This window comes from Phascolarctos cinereus, unplaced genomic scaffold (genome assembly GCF_003287225.1).
Source record: "Phascolarctos cinereus isolate Bilbo 61053 unplaced genomic scaffold, phaCin_HiC Scaffold_7;HRSCAF=346, whole genome shotgun sequence".
Lineage (NCBI taxonomy): Eukaryota > Metazoa > Chordata > Mammalia > Diprotodontia > Phascolarctidae > Phascolarctos > Phascolarctos cinereus.
In genome coordinates, this window is record NW_027556180.1 from 60,088,606 (window position 1) to 60,107,012 (window position 18,407).

Sequence of the window (18,407 nt, forward strand, 5' to 3'; positions counted from 1 at the left end):
ATCACTGTATATTTCCTGTCCCCTGCTTAAGGGAAAACTTCCTAAGGGAGTGTATTATACATTATTTGTATCTATATTTATTTTATTGTCTAGCACAGTGCCCTGTACATGGTATGGCTTCATAAATATTTGTGCAATTGAATTGAAATCAATTTAATTTAGACAAGTCTGCTCATTGTACAAATGAGGGAACAGGGAATCATAAAACTGGAGTGGCTTTATCCATTCTGGACCTATAAATATCTTCAGTTTGCTGAGGACAGTATTTTTACACCTTGGACACATGACCCAACTACTCTGAGTTCCTTTCCTATCTAACATTCATAATCATAAAATATATTATTATTGTACTTTAATATTTGCAAACATTTTTCATAAGATCCTTTTGAAATAGATAGGGAACAGGTTACTATCATCATTTTACAAATGAGAAAACTGAGATTCAAAGAAGCTGTCTGATATTCCACATCACACAGCTAGTAAGTATCAGAAAACTCTAAAACTCTACCTTCCTAAAGCAAAGCACATTTCACATACAGGTAAATTATAAAGAAATAATTTTATATCCATCCTTAGGGTATATGTAGTTTGTAAAAAAAAAATTACTTCTTTTATGATTACTGTCATTTAAATGAGAATTGAATGAGCAGATAATCATGGACCAAAGGCATTTTAGGTTTTTTTAATTCATATTTGTGGATCTTGAAATTTTTCTTTTTTCCCCTCAACTTCCTCCAAAATAATGACAAAATACAGTATCTGTGTACAATAGAAAACAAATACATTTTTAAACCTCAGTAGATTTCAAGGGCAAAATTATTTCACAGTAGTTTGCTTACTATCTATAAAAGTAACCAGCAATCACAATCCTCAAGACTTCTTCAAGGAAGAAATGGAAAACCTTAATTCAAGAGGCAGTTGTAGCAATTCATAAAATGCCCCCAGCTATGGTACTTTAAGTGCTAACCTTATTGACCAGTAGTCTGTTTAGAGGCATCAGAGGGGAAAGAGTGGATGAGTTAAGAGATGATCTATTTCTTCCTTGCATAGAAGTTTCTGTGCAGATTTACTTCCTGATGACTTTCGTACCAATATATACTTCAATAGATTTCTTCCCTCCACCTCCACCCCTGGAAAGAGCCTAAAACTTCAGGAAACAAAGAAATGTGTAAGTAAATTCTTTTCTAATAGCTAGTATGTAGGCAACCAGTAACATTTGTCAGAGACCATCCCCGATGAGAGACACTTAAATTTTCATGTCAGCCACAAAGCATCATTTCAGGGATCAAGTCTTTTTTCATGTATCCTGTCTCATACACCTATAGTTATTCAGTGCCTTCCTCCATAGTTGTCAGTATTTGGAAATCTGTAGAATTCCTTTGTCTGATTTTTGGATTGCTGTATTGACCTAATTTATTGCAAGAATGAAAGTCATTTTGTTCAGTTTAAATTATTCCAAACAATGAACCAATCATCTTTGCTTTTCTGAAGATATATCTCCTGCACTACTGAAATACCTCACCGAAGTTATTTTGTATAGCACCCTGACATTAGTAGTTCTTAATATTTTGGTTAGTTTTACTCTACAAAAGCAGGACATAATATTCAGAAAGCTTGATTCAGGTGTATCTAGAACACCAAGTCCCACCTTTACCTATTAATATACAAATAGTAAATAATAATAAAGATAACAATAGCTAACGTTTATATAGTACTTACTATGTGCCAGGCACTGTGCTAAGCACTTTGCAGTTATTATCTCCTCTACTCTTCATAGTAACTTCAAATGTAAAATCATCACTGGATTTCCCTAACACTGAAGGCAGCACTGCTAGCTAAATGAAATCCCATTTGAGTATTTGCATTGTCATAAAATATCTATTGCATGTGAAACACTTGAAGGGTGTAAAATACAAGCAATTAGGTCTGAATAGAGTCCAAGAAACATAAATGTGTAGCTCTTCTTTTTTTATCTTCCCCATGGATGCTTCCTCTAGCTAAACACAGAATGAATACAGCACAGAGAAACTGCATGAGTCTCAGTGTTGATGATATCAAGTGGTCTGGGAGCATACAATGTGAAATAAGTGTATGCAAAAAATGTTGTAGTTATCCACTTAGTTTTGTTGCCATGTTAATTTCAGATGCAAATGCTGTATGGTCATTGATTTCCTGGAGAGCAGTAGTGCAGAGTTTGGGTACCCCTGTGTAACAGGGTGCTTATGATTTTAGGAGTGGCTTTAGTTGATGGTGGGATGAATAAATTGAGGCCAGATAAATGTAAATTGAAATTGGCATACTAATGCAAATATTTTCATCCTTCTACCCCCACTATATAAAACTTAGTACAGATTTCTTGGTTTCAATTATTCCACCTCTTGCAAATTTCCAATTCTTCCAAAAGGACAGACTCAAATAAAATATTTGCACAAAATATGTAGTAGAGAGGACTTCCAATGTGTCCCAATGACCAAGAAATAAAAATTCTATTTTTATCAGCTAGTGTCAGCTGAGTGAAGCAGCCCACAGACTCATATGGGCTCTAATTCCTTCTCTTTTCATAGATCTTTTATCCAGCATTTCTGGAAAGGAGCTGTTCTCCATCTGTTGCTTATCATTTTCCAAGATATAAAAGTTGTGAAGATTCCATCAGTCTGGGTATTTGCCACATATGCTGGGTGACACAGGTGGACAAATCACTAGAAGATGTTTTATATATCTGTAAATCTCAATGCCCAATTCCTGCAGCATAAGAAGCTTCTGGAAGATCAGATTTAAAATGCACTTTCCCTTTCAAGATAACCTTATATGTAGTATAAGATCAAGTTTATTGGTGACTTAGTAGTGTTATTACACTCACATATTTAATAAGTAGAAAGCACACAATATGTTGAGTGGGATAAATCTTGATAATAATTTTATGGAGTAGGTTTTATCTTTAGCTCACACTTCATTTCCTCACTTCCACCCATTACTCAATAAAGTCTACATTTTCTTTTGTCAACAGGTACATTTTTAAAGTTTTTACCTTTTCTTTTCCTCCTGAGGTAACAAAAAACATCTGCCTTGATTCATTGACAGAAGTTGCTGAAATCTGCTCTTTTTGCTTTTTCCAATCAGTGAATTTCCTCTGAGGCAGAGAGCCCAATTTTCCCCAGGAGTATTTCTGCAACTAACTGAATGCTTCATGTGGCAGTTTGAGCACAGTTTTTGCCAATGGGGTAAAACAATACGTCCTGTTTTCTTCATGGATTCAAAGCTATTTGAGATAGCACATTTCAAATGAGATCATGTGATCAAATGATCAGATGTTATATAAAAATGTGGAATACGTAAATAGAAAGATGGTGTAAAACCAGGCGATGAATGTAAATGAAACCTCACCCTACAGGATGTCTGGATATCCTCCATATGTGCATGCTATGTGGGAAAGTACAGGATAGAACAGTTATGATGACTTCTTATTATATCATATCAACAACCTGAAATGTCATTCCCTTGTGTTTATGCTTAGACCTTAGGAAACTTCACAGTCATTCACCATATTCAATGTCCTCAAAATGTAATATTTCTGTGAAAAAATGGGAAATGATGAAATTAAAACCAAAATAGCTGGTTGAAGTGCTAAAAAGGTGCTCTTGTCTTTCTCTTTAGACTGGTGAGTAAGTTTTCTTCCCCACCTTCTTTATCAATGTGAGTAGGCTATGTAATAACCAGATTTCTCCTCCAATTCAAATTAGTATAGTGCTACCAGTTCACAGTTCCACAGGTAATCTATCCACTCAGTACATATATAACACAAAATTCTCAATGACCACAGCCTTCTTCTGAGCTTTGGGTCACATGGTTTGAGATGCTTACAAGGCATATCTGCAAACTAGCTACAGTTTCTTGTGCAAACTGCTGACTGGAGCTACAAAAGAAATCCAATTGGATTAGAAGTTCATGCTTTATTTTGCTTATAATACTCAGATGACCTGCTGTCCATATTAGGCTAATGATCACTCCCATCACCAAACTTTATAAGTTCTATTTATACTTTGTCCCTCACAGAGATGTTCTCCTTTAGTGATCACACACACACACACACACACACACACACATACACACACACACACACATCACATACATATACCACACACATATATATATATATATATATATGTTCTTTCCATTGAATTTCTGAAATAACATCTTTCATGTGGTCATCTCACTTGCTTAGCTGAAAATGGCAAGAAGTATGACATTTTTCTCCCCAAATAATATCATGTAAGTATAATTATGAGTCAGTAGCTCAAACTTTTATGTAACTGCCCAATAACTGGTACTTAGTAATACAAAGAACAAAAGGTAGAATAGTGCAAAATACAAATAATTAAAGATGAGTCCATTTGGGCTCTATCGCTTTATACTTATTACTCTGCATAATTCAGACATATGTACTTTTAAGGTGAATTAAATCCCCAAACTTGAGGGCTCTTACATCTGTCATATCAATAAAAGTAAAAGTGGATGTTTGCCAAGATCCAGAATGCCCTTCCCCATTTCTTGCTAAAATTTAAGAAGAGCAATGACAAGGTCAGTGTCTACAGAACTTGAAAAAAAAACTCAACAATTTGAGAATTTGCAAATGAAAATGGAAAAGTTTCCCTATTTTTGTACAAAATTTTTTATAGAAATTGGTTGCATACTCCTCTGGAATTCAGAAGGTTGCTGTGAACATTATAATAGGTGGACACTTTGGCCAAGACAACCTTAAAAGAAAAAAAAAAAGCTTCCACTAAAGCCACGGTGTTCCCAAGTGTAACAAATCCATCTGGATTTGTGATAGCAAACCTTAATTGTAATGAGATTTAGATAATCTTCTTGGTAGAGGACGGAATTTTTAAAATGTGTCAGGAAGAGAGTGTGTGTTTTGACTCACTAGGAAAAAGCAGTTTCAGGTGCTATGTATCTACAGTAAGTGTTTTTTTTTTTGAAACAGTGATATTGGCTTCTCACTGCTAATACAACTATAGTAAGAGACTGCTTTAAATATTTATGGTATGGAATAGCTGAGAAGTAGCTAGCACACACATTGTGAATACCAATTAATATATAACAAAAAATATTAAACAATGTTTTTAATAATTCAATGCTGCTTTTTTTTCCCCTTTTACACAAATGATATGCCAGTTGCAAACGTGTCTGTGGTCAAGTAACTATATGGAAAGGATATACAAAATAGTCTGTAGAATTTTACCACATTTAATGGCTTAGCAATGCTTGATTTCTGCTCACTTCAAAAGACATGCAAACTTCAGCATTAAGTATCCCTGGCTAAAATCCATGCCATTTTATAAGCAGATTACTCAATTTAATGAGCACAGGGATCAATTAGCATGCTTAGAGAATGTGAAAAATGAGATACATACCAAAATTTAAGTCCCCAGGGACAGCTAAGTGCAATAATCAAAAGGTGACTTGTGTCTGTCAAAGCCCTTTCCCGTGCTTTATCTCAGTGCAGTCTGCAGGAGTATTCCAGCACCATAAGAAACAGACTTGTAGTTCAGCTCAGTTTTTTTCTTCAGTTAAAGTGCATTATATCTGGATGGCAAAAGTGTCCATACTATCAGATTCTTCATCACTAGAGATCAGTATCTTATTGATCTTCTTCCTATCAGATAGAATAGCCTTTAAAGTTTTCCCAGTAAAATGCCGTGGCAGAAGAAGACAGGTACTTGCTTCTTTAAATCAACACTCAGAGAAAAGAGGGCATAGCTAATGGATGGGTACACCCACACAACCCTCTGATTTGAGGTCCAGCAGAGAAGAAATTGGATGATTTTTACCCACTTTGCCACATAGATGATTACAATACCAAATGCAATCACCCGGGTTTGCTTAGGTGCCTCATTTGAATAGATTCTGCAGAGACAAAAATAAATGAAAACAAGGAATAAAAAACATCCTATCCAAATGGCTTCTCCCAGCCAAAAAGATGTTCTTTCTCATTGCCACTTAGATACAGAAGGTTTGAAGCAGTCTAGCTTGTGGCATCGTCCCTCCCCCGTGACAACCGGCAGCCTCTGCCTGCCTCTCTCTCTCTCTCTCTCTCTCTCTCTCTCTCTCTCTCTCTCTCTCTCTCTCTCTCTCCCCTCTCTCTCTCTCTCTCTCCTCTCTCTCTCTCTCTCTCCCCCCATCTCTCTCTCTCTCTCTCTCTCTCTCTCTCTCTCTCTCTCTCTCTCTCTCTCTCCCCTTCCTCCCTCCCTCTCCCTATTCCCCTCTCCTTTCCTTTTCTCTCTCTCCAGCTGCTTTAGTCTGTGGATGCTACTGTTGATTAATCAGGGATTCTGAAACAAAGAGCCTACCTTCTGAAATAAGCAGTAATCTGTTTCTTCTCTGTTTCTGCAAACCGTCTGCATTCAAAAGCAAAGCTTCCAGCATCCTAGTACCTTGGATAGTTCCTGCTTACTAGGCCCATTGGAAAAGGGGAAAGAAGCAACTGAAGAAATGACAAGAGGAACAGCAGGCAGCATCGTTCTACTTCAGAATCCAGCTCCCAGGGGCTCACATCCTCATTAAAAGCCTCCTATTTAGGCAACAGATTTTCTCTCTTTTATCTTGCCTGCACTGAAGTCTGATTAGCAAATAATCCAGTGAAAAAATAAAGAAGAGGAAAAAAAGAAAAAGAAATAAAGAGTCTTCATAACAACTATACCCCCAATCCAGTGTCTGTTGATAGGAAGGATATGAAAACAACAAAAGTAAATATGTGAGAATGTGTAAGTTGTAACCTTTATCCCATGCATGGCTCATGGAAATGAGCAATCATTGAAAAGGAACATCTAGGTCTCAGTTTGATACCTCTTTTTGATATGTCTTTTACATTCTCCCTCACTGTACAGCAGTGTAAGGCATACAATTACTGCTGACGTACATTGGACTGCTGCTTGGGGAAAGAGGGGAGGAGCTTTGTAACCTCATCAAAACAACCTTCGACCACCTGCTCCCATGGCAGAAGCACAGAACTATCCCACTTGGAGAGGATCTGCATAATGTATGTGCAATTTTTTTAACCAAAATGTAACCAAGAGTATTTTCAAGACTAAAATTGAAAAATGATATAAAGTAAGTATATTCTTAAACAACTCATCGAAATTTAAAAATGTATTTCCTTGAGGATGGGCAATTTTTTACTTCTATTCTCTGTCTCTTCCTTATTTTTAATTTCTACTACCTCCAATGACATCTGTGTGAAGCCCTTTACAAACTTTGTAGTACCATGTCAGATATTATTATCTGACATATTATTATCTTGGTATATGTTTAGTATTGAATTTAAGTGAGTTTCTTACAAATAAAGATCAAATTAAAATAGACATTTTCTATGTATTTTATCTTTTCAGGATTTATTGAGACCTCTTATTTTAGCACATGGTTATTTCCCAATAAACTACCCCACTAAATCCTCCTGCGCAACAAAGACAAACAGTTAAGCAAAATCAACTGACATAATTACTATATCTAACAGCATATGCTTTGTTTTGTATCCATAGTTCTTCTCTTTTGTATTGGCAGGAGAGAAATTTTACAAATATAAAATATAAGTATGTATGTGTGTATACACACATATAGATAGATAGATAGATAGATATGTCTGTGTGTATATTTCTTTATCCTAGAAAATCAATGCATGTATATATGTATGTACGCATATATATACACATATATACATATATGTATATATACACACAAATATATATACCTACTATATAGATATGTGTATATATAATATGTGTGTATATGTGTATGAGTGTGTATATATACATACATATATATTTATTTAACATTTGTTCTCTAGAATTAAGATTGATAATTACAATTAATCGGTCTGCTTTTTTTTCATTGTTTTCCATTTTCATTCCAATGACTTATTCTTTGTCCTCATAATTCTTGACTTATCTGCAGCTTTTTAAATCAAGTGACCACACCCTGTCTCTATGATATGCTAAGGCAGCTAGGTGGTGCAGTGGATAAGTACACTGGAAATGGAATCAGGAAGACATGAGTTCATTTTTTTCTTTTCTCTTCCTTTCTTTTTCTTTTTTCTTTTTTTTCTTTTTGGGTTTGGCAGTGGGGTTAAGTGACTTGCCTAGGGTCACACAGGTAGTAAGTGTTATGTGTCTGAGACTGGATTTTAACTCAGGTCCTCCTGAATCCAGGGCCAGTGTTCTATCCACTGCGCCACCTAGCTGCCCCGAGAAGGCATGAGTTCAAATTTGGCCTCAGACACGTTCTAGCCATAAGAACGGCAGCTAGGTAATGTGGTGGATACAGTGTCAAGAATGGAGTCAGGAAGACTCATCTCCCTGAATTCAAATCTGGCATCAAATACTTACTAGCTGTGTGACCCTGGGCAAGTCATAATTCTGTTTACCTCAGTTTCTTCATCAGCAAAAAATGAGCTGAAGAAGGAAATGGTAGACCACTCCAGTATCCTTGCCAGGAAAGCCCCAAATGGAGTCATGAAGAGAAATCTACTGAACAACAATAAGAATAGACCTCAAAAGTCATTTAACATCTAGCTGCCTGTTTCCTCAACTATAAAATGAGGATAATAAACATGACCTATTGCACAGGGTTATTGTGACACCAAATGAAGTCATATTTGTAAAGCACTTAGCATAGTTCCTGGCATGTATTTGGTTCTTGGTGAATGCTTGTTCCTTCTCTCTCTTCCCTTTTGCAACAGTTACCTCCAATTAACTTTGTGTATTTCTTGAATGTATGTATTTGTTTCCTTCATTAGAACTTGAGTTCCTTGAGACAAGAATTGTTATTCTCTCCGTATGCCCGGAACATAGCACAGTGTCTACCACATAGTAAACACTGTAAAATGCCTGTTGACTTACTTTGTGTTGCTGATCTCTTCTTGTTCTGTTCCTAGATTTCCGATGATTTCTCCATGATTGTCTTTGAGTGTCATCTATCTCCTTTTTCATTTAAAGAGCCTTTTCTTTTATGAAAGTTAAAATGTAGATACCCTGATATACTCACAATTTCAGTGAGCTCCTGAATAATTTCAGGTACTTTGTAATGATTTCCAAAGAAAATGAACTTCAAAACCAATAATATATCACTTATTCTCTCTGCACTTACCAAACCGAAAATATGCTTTGATAAGAAGACTTGCCCCAGGATTATCGTATGCCTCCAACTCATAACCCACTTCATTTTTTAAAAAATAAGAATGTAGAAAATTATATTTGATATGTAAATAGTCCAAGGAAAATAGCACAACGAACTTTACCCTTCTAATTCCTAAAGCAACGTCATGGTTTTCATGATGTTTCATATGTTATTGTTCAGTCATGTCTGACTCTTTGTGACCCCATTTGGGGTTTTCTTGGCAAAGATACTAGAGTGGTTTGCCATTGCCTTCTCCAGCTCATTTTAGAGATGAGAAAAACTGAGGCAAACCGAGTTAAGTGACTTGCCCATGATCACACAGCTAGTAAGTGTCTGAGTCCAGATGAACTCAGGAAGATGAGTCTTCCTGACTCCAGGCCTGGCACTTTATCACCTAGCTGCCCCTCAATATTTCATTTGGCTAAATAATTAATATGCCACTGGAGAGAATGCTATTAATAAAAATAGTAATAATCAAACAATATAGCTAATTTAAATTATTAAGAAATAATATAGAATGCTATTAATAAAATAATAGGATAAAGTTAAAATAGTATTAAAATTCCATTCCCAGAGGTCCTAAAGTACATTTAGAGAATAATCAGCTATATAGTCTCCTTTAAGTATCCACTTACAGGAACAGGTATCTGAATAAGAATGTATATTATATCTAAGTTTTCAAATAGGTAAGAATGATTGTTATTTCCTCTTTGGATGGGTTAAAGTCACAGTCATCAAAATATAGAATTCCAGAAATATAGCTAGAGGTTTAAGTGTCTAGTCAATACCATACATAAGCCATGCCTGTGTGATTTTTCTCTCTTATTTGACTAGTGAGATGACACAATCTACCCCTGAATCAATTAGGTAGCACAGAAAGGCAAAAGCATCCTTGAATACTAGCATTTTCCATGATCAGAATTATATAAATAGTATAATATTAAAAGCCCTAAAATAAGAATCACAGACCCTAGTCTCTTGTCCTAATTTTGAAGCTAGTGCTTAATGAAAAGCTGATCACATATCCAAGTCCTAAATAAGGCTTTTTGACTTGAATTGACTTGACTTTGTCCAAATCATTTGCCCTCTTCACCTACCCGTCTTTACATGTAATATAGGAATGATGATACCACCTTTGCAGGGTTATCAGGAAGATCAAAAGAGATAAATATCTGAAAACTTAGCAAATTTAACTAAGAGATAGGGTATCTGCCAGGCCTGTAATTTCATTGGTTTCAGGGTAAAGGGACAAGCATTTATTAAGCCAGGCTTTATGCTAAGTCTTAGGGATGCAAATACAAGCCAAAAGAAAGTTAATTCTTGCCTGTGAGGGTAAGTAGCTCCACCAAAAGGCATGGTGTTGAAAGTAAAAAATGCAGCCAGTAAGGGAATGAAGGTTGACTCAGCTGCGCCCTCTCCAAAATGGAGGCCCTGAGAGGAACTTGAAATGAGAGAGTGAGGCTGATGTGGTGGGAGGATGTTGCAGGATGAAGAGACCTCAGACACTGAGTGAAGTTCCAGGGTGACACTGAAGCTGAGGCATGTTACTGAAGTCTAAAAGGTTGGAAGTACAGCTTGAAGAGGAATTTCATTTGACTTTCATTTGAAATTTTTTTTTCTCTACCAATGTAGGTTGATCCATTCTGTGAAACTTAGAGTATTGAATGTTTCCTAGAGCACCGAGAAATTAAGAGACTTTCCCAAGGTCATGTAGCCACGATGTGTGCAAGCTCTCATCACCTTGTGCCTAGTTAATTGCGATTGCCTATTGGTTAGTCTCTATGCCATAAACGTCTCCCCATTCCAGTCCATCCTAAATTCAATTGTCAAAGTGACCTTCCTAAAGTACAGGTCTGATCATGTCACTCCCCCACTCAATAAATTCTAGCAGTTCCTTATCACCTCCAAGATAAAATATTTAACTCTCTGGTGTTCAAAACCCTTCACAGCATGCCTCTTCACATATTCAGTGCTTTTTCACCTTACGCCTCATCCCAAACATTGTGTTGGGCCTCCTATTTATTATTCAAGCAAGACACTCCATCTCCCAACTCTAGACATTTTCAATGACTGCTCCTATGTAAGGAATATTTTCCTTCTTAACTTCCTGAATTCTCTGGCTTTCTTCAAGTCCCAGCTAAAATTTCACCTTCCACAGGAAGCCTTTCCTGATCCCTGTTAATTCTAGTGCTATCCTTCTGTTGATTACTCCCAATTTATTTTGTATATGGTTCTTTAGTGTGTTTGTATTGGGTTTTTTTGTTGTTTGTTTTGTTTTTGCATGGTAGTTTGTATGTTTTCTCTTCCTAATGGAAGAGACTGGAACTCCTTGAGAACAAAGAATACAACCTTTCTTTGTATCCCTGACACTCAGCATAATGCCTGGCACAAATTAGGTACTTTTAATAAGTGTTTGTTAATTGGCTGACTGACTGAATCCAGGTCTTCTTGACTTTTTCCCCCTTTCATTGTATCCCTGGAATTTAGCAGAGTTCCTGGTACAATAGCAGGTACTTAATAAATGCCTGTTTTCTGAACTGATCCCACTTTTTAACTCTAGCTCCCAATGCATGTGTGTGTGTGTGTGTGTGTGTGTGTGTATGTGTGTACATGTCCAGTTCTGTATCCACTTTGCCATGGTTTCTCTCATTTAAAATTGCTATACAATAATATATTGTTTTTTCCAGCAGTATCTACCCACTGTATCCTTCTCCTCTGCCTATAACTGTGTCCAGATATCCTCCATAACTAATAAATGTTCATTTGACTCTGTCATCCTCTCAGGGTACCATCCTATATCCTAACCATTCCCAACCCGAGATGCCTCTACTCTGATTCTACTACTCTTCCTGTTGGAACTCAGACTCCTACCCCAAGGCCCTAGGATCCTGAGCCCTTATACTAAAATCAGGCTAGAATATTGCCCAGCCATCTACAATCATGCCACCTCAAACTCCAAGCATATTCACTGGATGTCCCCCATGCCTGCAATTCTCTTTCTCATCTCTGTCTCCGGTCCTTGCTAGCTTCCTTCAGACCCCAACTAAAATCCAACATTCTGCCAGAAGCCCTTCCTAATCCTCGCTAATTAGGTAGTCCCTTTCCTCTGCTTATTCAATCCAATTTGTTCTGTGTATATCTGTTTGTACATAGATGTCTGCATATTGTCTACCCCATTAAACTGTGAGTACTTTGAGAGCAAGAAAAATCCCCCCTCCTTTTCTTTGTTTTCTTGGGATTTAGCAAAATTCCTGGTACAGGGCATGTGCTTCATAAGAGAACTTGTTACTTGAATAATCCCACTTTATAATTCATTCTCTCTCTCTCTCTCTCTCTCCCCTCCCTCCCTCTCTCCCTTCCTCCCCCCCCACTTATCATCTCTGTCTATCTACCTGTCTACCTACTATCCTCTCTCTTTCATCTTTCATCTCTGTGTGTATCTGTCTGTTTCTCTCTGTGTCTCTTTGTCTGTCTCTCTCTCCCTACTCCCACCTATTATCTCTATTTTTTATATCTGTCTACCTACCTATCTTCTCTCTCTCATCTTTCATCTCTCTCTTTCTCTCTCATGCCCTCCCCCTCCCTCTTCATCACCCTATCTGTCTCTGTCTTCTCTCTCTTGCATATACACATATACACACATATATGTATATATATACATATACTCGTACATACATGCATACACACATACCCAGTCATCATAGTGCATGTGAACTCCAAACCTCTTGCCAACTGCTTGTTGTGTCTCCCCTGGATATCCCACAGACACACAAAAGTCAATATGTCCCCAGAAGAACACTATCTTTCCCCTTTAATCCATCCCTCCTCCTAACTTCCCTATATTTTGGGAATACTGCCATTCTTACAATCCCCCAGGTTCACAAACTCTGAATTACGCTGGTCTCCATACTGTTCCTTCCCCACTTCTTTATCCAATTCCTTGCCAGGTCCTTTCTGTTCTCTCTACTCTTGTTCCCCCTCACATCAGTTTCCTTCTTTCCCCTTATAGATTGACCACCCTAGGCCAGCCTCCTTAATCACCTCTTACCTAGCCTTCTGTTTCATTCCCCTGCATCTCCTCTCCCTTCTTGAATCCATCCTCCATGTACCTACTAAGCTCATGTTCCTAAAGCACAGTTCTGATCATGTCATTCTCCTGCTCAAAGAGAGTCAATAGTTCCCCATTGCCCCTAGAATTATCACTTACTGTTTGGCATTAAAATGTTTTCTAAACTATCTTTCCCCACTGGTTTCATAGTTTTCCCCTTTACACACTCTATAATCAAATTGACCTATTTGATGTTATATGGCATTTTATCCCCACATCCTTACCCCATGCCTTTATGAAGATTGCCCCCACGCTTGGAATATTCTCCTATCTTATCTCTGCCTTGAGAAATACCTTATTGTCTTCAAAACATATGTCTATTGATACCTTCTATTCCATAAATTCCTAATTGTTTGTCCACTTGACATTTCTGAGAATTATTTTGTAGTTTTGCGGGGCTCAAGGGATATGCAAGACACTCTGCAAAATTTTAAAATAACATATTGATGTGAGCTACAACTGTTATTATGATCATTTTTGTAAGGTGATGTTTTGGGGAGCTTCAATTATTAGGCATTATTCTATACCTCCATACCCTCACACCCCCACATAAAGCTTGAATATTTTTAACTCTTTGTAATTTTCTTCCATTGTTACTTATTCTATATTCTGGGATCACACAGAACATGTCTTATTAGTGCTACACTCTAACTAACTTAGATTAATAGCCCTCGTTCTTTCTCTTTTTTTTCTCTTTTCTCTTTCTCCCTCCCTCCCTGCCTTCCTTCATTTCCTTCCCCCTTACCTTCCTTCCTTCCTTTATACCTGGCTTTAATATACCACTTTGAGGTTTGCAAAGAGCTTTATAAATATCCCATTTGATCCTCACAACAACCCTGGGAGGTAGATGCTATTATTATCCCCATTTTACTGATGAAGAAACAGAGGTAGATAGATGAAGTGACTTGCCCATGGTCACAATTAGTAAGTGTATGAGGCTGGATTTGAACTTGGTTTTGTTTTGTTTTGTTTTTTGTTTTTACTCAAGGTCCAGTGTTCTATCCATTGTGCCACCTAACTGTCTTCCCTCCTTTCTTTACTCTCAATAGCTATCTAGGCTAGACTTTTATATTTCAAGTAACTACTTCAATAGGAGTATATCACTGTGCCTTGTTTCACATCAGGGGCATATCATACTACATATAGGACCAGACTCAATTTATGTGGAGCTGGCTTGGCTTTTTCTCCCCTTCCTTCTTCCTTCTTTGTTATAAAGGATTGCTTAAGGGAAGTGAAGAAGCATCAAGAAATGAGACAGAAAACATATTAACTACATTTTTAAATGTTATTACCTGACATTTAATAGATACATGTAAGATATGCTAATGGTGTGAAATAATGTCATTTACTGGGAGAGGTATGAGGATATAGAGGTACTGGATGGTGTTTTGATAGAAGGTACAGCTACTTTGATAAAAATCAGATTCCTGAAATACTTCAGTATTATTATCTGATATTTATATGTGGAGTTCTTCCTATTTTTCATTCTTTCACCCAGGATTCAAGCTTATATGAAGCCTGAAAGAGGGTGGGGGTGGGGATAGACAAATAGAGCATTTATTAAGTACTTATTCCGTTCCAGGATCTGGGCTATGCACCAAGTTCAAATACAAGCTAGTAAGATAGTTCTTGCCCTCATGGAGCTTACATGCTAATGGGGAAGACTCTACATAAAGAGGCCAGAAAACAGTGCAGTTGGAGGGAAGTACAGAAGCAATAATATGGAAAGGTGGCCAGGAAATGGTATGGAGGCCATTCCCCAGGAAGATAAGGCAAAGACTTACTTTTCAGAATTGAGGGACAAAGGGATGGAGACCAAGGTTTGGTTGGGAGAGAGATAAGGATATTAATCAAAGAGTGGGCAGCATGGTGAGAAGATGGTGGGGAAGTGGGGCATGGAAGCTACTCCCCAGTAAATGTAAAACTTAAAGACAGCAGAAAAGAGATGGTAAGATTGTGTGTGATGTATAGAGTCCTTTCTATGTCTAATTTGCCTTTGACTAAACCTACCACACCTCTAATAATGAGTTATAGAGGGTTAAACAATTAGAGAAAGGAAAAGAAGAAATTGAGTGGGAAATGGTGACCTTAAAAGCCAGGAGGGTATACCAAAATAAAGTCAAAATGGGTTAATGATTTAGATATAAAGGCTGATACTGTAAGCAAACTGGGAGAGCAAGGAATAGTTTATCTATCAGATTTATTGAGAACAGAATAATTCATGACCAAACAAGAGATAGAGAACATTACAAAATGCAAAATCGATAACTTTGATTACATTAAATTGAAAAGTTTTGGCACAAAGCCAATGCAACCAAGATTAGAAAGTAGAAAATTGGGAAAGAATCTTTACAACCAGTATCTCTGATAAGGGCCTCATTTCTAAAATATATGGAGAATTAAGTCAAATTTATAAGAATACAAGTCATTCCCCAATTGATAAATGGTCAGAGGATATGAACAGGCAATTCTCAGATGAAGAAATTAAAGCCATCTGTAGTCATATGAAAAAAATGCCCTAAATCACTATTGACTAGAGAAATGCAAATCAAAACAACTCTGAGGTACCACATCATGCCTATCACATTGGCCAAATGACAAAACAAGAAAATGATAAATGTTGGAGAAGATGTGGGAAAATTGGAACACTAGTGTGCTGTTGGTGGAGTTGTGAAATGATCCAACATTTTGGAGAGCAGTTTGGAACTATACCCAAAGGGCTATAAAAATGTGCATACCCTTTGACCCAGCAATAGCACTTCTAGGGCTGTATCCCAAAGGGATCGTACAAATGGAAAAAAGGAATCCACATGTACAAAAATATTTATAGCAGCTCTTTTTGTGGTGGCAAAGAATTGGAAATTAGAGGATGCCCATCAATGAGGTGATGACTGAACAAGTTGTGGCATATGAATGTAATGGAATACTACTGTGCTTTAAGAAATAGTGAATAGGCAGACTTCAGAAAAACCTAGAAATACTTGTATGGTCTGACGCTGAGTGAAGTGAGCAGAACCAGGAGAACGTTATACACAGTAACAGCCATGTGCAATGACTAACATTGATAGACTTAGCCCTTCTCAGCAATGGAAGGATCTAAGACATCTCCAAAGGCCTCATGATGGAAAATGCTATCCACTTCTAAAGAAAGAACTATGGAGTTTGGATGCCGATTGAAGCATACTATTTGCTATTTTTTTTTCTTCTGTTGTGTTTTGTTTCCTCTTTCTGGTGGTTCCTCCTATTGGTTCTAATTCTTACTTACAACATCACTAATGTGAAAATATGTTTAATAGGAATGTATATGTATAGTCTATATCAGATTGTGCTCCATCTTGTGGGGAGAGGTGGAGAGGGAAGGGGAGAAAAATTTAAAACTCAAAAGCTATGGAAGTGATTGTTGATAAATTGAAATAAATTAATAAAAAAAAAAGCCAGGAGGAGCTCCTGATTTTACCCACTGAGATTCTGATCTGGACAGTCCCCTATGATCAGCTCTCTCTTTCTGATAGACCTTAAGTTGAATAGCATTTGGGAACTCTAATGTATTTCCTACTTTTCTTTGCACACTTCCAGGAGAAGCAGCTAATAGGAGGGCTAAAATATCTAAATATGTTATTCCCTGTAACTCTTGTGCTTGAAGTATACCATGTCCATCATAGCTTACTTAAAGGAAAAGTTATGGCCATGTAGTTACTTGGCAGATGTTGTGTTATATATTATTTATTCCTTTTATTTTTCCCAGGCAAGAAGAGCAAAAGTGTATATACTATCCAAGCATGCCTTTTTGTTCCAGTAGGTGACTGAATCTGTTATTCCAATGTCATGTAACTGGAGTTTATAAGGATAAGAAAATAAGAATAAGAATAACCAAAGAATTAGAAATAGGAGTTCTCAGTTAGTGGGGGCTAATTCTGATTGATAAGTTTTCATTAATCACAGCCTTTATACTATGAAAATGAACCATAGGGAGAATAAACGAATTTTTGAACCCCCTTATAACATTCTCAAATGTCGAAAAGAATTGTAAACCATCAATAACAATGTGAAAGAATATTTCAGATTACCAATAGCAAGGGAAATGTAGTCTAGCATGTGAGGGGTTGGTGACTCCTCAGTCTTGACATGTGCTGGTGAAAACACATCACCATGGAAAATGCAGGGTCAGGAGAATTTTGTCCAATTGAATCGATATTGTATTCTTGCTGAATACACTTTCCATGATGCTCTTCACTAAATTCTTTTTTTGGTTAAATGTTAGATGGTCTAATAATGTCTGATTTTGTTCCAATCCCAAGCTTGAACCACCAGATTGAATGGAGACAGGGCTGGCCCAGAACATACCTCAGAACCACCAAATTATCAAAAATGATAAAAGATCCCAACATTGTTGGAGTGCCAAGAAAACCCCAAACATGTTTCAAAGAGTCAGATACAACTGAAATGACTGAACAGCAACTGTTGGAGAGACTCTAAGAAGTTAGATACTAATACCCTCTTGAACTGTGAAATAGTTCAATATTTCTGGACTGCCTTTTGCATTATACAAGAAAAATAGCTAAATTGTTCATGCCCTTTGACTCATTGATACACACTAGGTATGTAGCCTTCGGAGATCAAAGACAGAAGGACAGAGCTCACATATCCTGAAATATTCATAGAAGTGTTTATGGTGGTAACTGCAAATTAGAAAAAATATGGGTGTCCAATGATTGGGAACTAGCTAGACAAATGTAAATCTATTAATGGAATAACTCATCACTTTACTGTATGCAACAATAAATAGGAATAATTCAGAGAATCATATGAATACTTGTATGAATTTATGCAGGATTAGGTAAGAAAAAATCAGGAGAACAATATATATAACTATAGTAATATAAATAAATATAATATTAAAAGGCAGCTCAGATTAAATACAATGACCAATATTGATTCCATATCACAGCAGAAAGGATTAAAGAAGTGAATACCCTGACATTTATTTTGCTAAGTTATTTGGTTTTGAATAACTGTTTTTCTTTATTACAAAAGAGAGTTCTATGGTATGGGGATTGGGTTATGTTGGGGAACTGTTGTGTTTGTCCTTTGTTCTTGAAGAGGACCATAACATCAGGGAGATGATGAC

General features: G+C 36.8%; 1 protein-coding gene across 1 annotated transcript in view; it reads right to left on the reverse strand.

The window, feature by feature from the left end:
• The window catches only part of NYAP2 (neuronal tyrosine-phosphorylated phosphoinositide-3-kinase adaptor 2), a 325,867-nt gene extending 319,856 nt beyond the window's left edge, over positions 1-6,011 (reverse strand). Inside the window, exon 1 of the mRNA XM_020975494.2 lies at positions 5,415-6,011. The gene's annotated coding sequence lies outside the window, so the exon portion shown is untranslated. The remainder of the gene's footprint in view (positions 1-5,414) is intronic.
• Positions 6,012-18,407: the final 12,396 nt, after the last annotated feature.